Source organism: Chrysochloris asiatica, unplaced genomic scaffold (genome assembly GCF_000296735.1).
Source record: "Chrysochloris asiatica unplaced genomic scaffold, ChrAsi1.0 scaffold00163, whole genome shotgun sequence".
Classification (NCBI taxonomy): Eukaryota; Metazoa; Chordata; class Mammalia; order Afrosoricida; family Chrysochloridae; genus Chrysochloris; species Chrysochloris asiatica.
Window position 1 is genome coordinate 5,326,258 of NW_006408681.1, and position 2,260 is coordinate 5,328,517.

A 2,260-nucleotide genomic window follows, 5' to 3' on the forward strand; every position below is an offset into this window, starting at 1 on the left:
TGATATCCTTCTCCAGCAACTGGTCCCTCCTGACAATATGTCTGAAGTATGAAAGATGACATCTGGCCATCCTGGCCTCTAAGGAGCACTCTGGTTGTACTTCTTTCAACACAGATCTATTCTTTTGGCAGTCCATGGTACTTTCAATATTATCCTCCAACACCATAACTCAAATTCATCAATTCTTCTATGGTCTTCCTTATCACTATCCAACTTGCACATGCATATGAGGTCATTGAAAATACCGTGACACCTTAGTCCTCAAACTGACATCTTTGCTCTTCAACATTTTAAAGAGGTCTTGTGCAGCAGATTTGCCCAATGCAATAAGCTATTTTATTTCCTCACTGCTGGTTCCATGAGTGTTGATGGTTGATCCAAGCAAAATTAAGTCCTTGACAACTTCAGTCTTCTCCATTTAGTATGATGTTATTTATTGGTCCAGGATGAGGATTTTTGTTTTGTTTACATTGAGATGTAACCCACACCGAAGGCTGTGGTCTTTGATCTTTATCAGTAAGTATTTTAAATCTTCTTGGCTTTAAGCAAGCAAGGTTGTATCATCTGCATATTGCAGGTTATTAATGAGCCTTCCTTCAATCCTGATGCCACATTTTTCTTCATATAACTCAGCTTCTCAGATTATTTTTTCAGCATACAGAATAAATAAGTGTGGTGAAGGAATACAACCCTGTTGCACACCTTTCCTAATTTCAACCAATTCGGTGACCCTGTTCTATTCAAACAGCTACATCTTGGTCTATGTACAGGTTCATCATGAACACAATTAAGTGTCCCAGAATATTCATACTTCACAATGTTGTCTTTAGCATGTCATGATACACACAATCAAGAATCTTTGTATAGTCAATAAAGCAGAGGTAAACATCTTTCTGGTATTCTCTGCTTTCAGTCAAGATCCATCTGATGTCAGCAATGATATCACTCATTCCATGTCCTCTTCTGAAACTGATTTGAATCTCTGGAAGTTCTCTGTCAAGGTATGGTTGCAGCCATTTTTGTATTACCTTTAGTAAAAGTTTACTTGCGTGTTATAGCAATGCTGTCTAATGATTTCGGCATTCCATTGGTTCACCTCTCTTTGGAATGGGCACAAATATAGATCTCTTCCAGTCAGTTGGTCATGTAGTTATCTTCCAAACTTCCTGGCATAGATGAGTGAGTACCTTAAGTGCTGCTTTACTTTGTTGGAAGATTTCAATTTTCACTCCATCAATTCCTGGTGCGTTGTTCTTTGCCAATTCCTTCAATGCACCTAGGACTTCTTACTTCAGGATCATTGACTGCTGATTATATGTTACCTTTTGAAATGATTGAACATAGACCTTTTCTTTTTGGTACAGTGATTCTGTGTATTCCTTTCATCTTCTTTTGATGCTTTCTTCATCATTCAGTTTTTTGCCCATAGAATGCTTCAATAATGCAAATTGAGGTTTGAATTTTTTCTTCAGTTCCTTCAGCTTGAGAAATGCTGAGCGTATTCTTCCCTTTTAGTTTCTAACTCCAGGTCTTTGCACATTTTGTTAAAATATTTGACTTTGTCTTCTTGAGCTGACCTTTGAAATTTTCTGTTCAGTTCTTGTATCTCCTCACTTCTTCCATTTACTGTAGCATCTCTACTCTGGAGAGCAAGTTTCAGAGTCTCTTCTGACATCCATTTTGATCTTTTCCTTGTCTCTTGTCTTCTCAATGTCCTTTTGCTTTCTTCCTCTATGATGTTCTTGATGTCATCACACAATTCTTCTGGTTTCGGTCTTTAGTGTTTAATGCATCAAATCTGTTCTTCAGATGATCTCTAAATTTAGGTGGGATATATTCAAAATCATATTTTGACTCTCATAGACTTGTTTAAGTTTGCTTTGCTTCATCCTGTATTTTCATATGAGCAATTGTTGATCTGTTTCACAGTCTGCCCCTGGCTTTGTCTTAGCTGATGATATGGAGCTTTTCCATCATCTCTTTCAAGAGATATAGTCAATTTGATTTCTGTGTATTCCATCTTGTGGGATCCATGTATATAGTCATCTTTTATGCTGTTTAAAAAAGGTGTTTGCAATGAAGAAGCCATTGGTCTTGCAAAATTCTATCATGTGATCTCCACCATTGTTTCTATCACCAAGGCCATATTTTCCAACTACTGTTCCTTCCTCTTTGTTTCTAATCTTTGCATTCTAATTGCCGATAATGATCAATACATCTTGATTGCATGCTTGATCAATTTTAAACTTAAGAAGTTGGT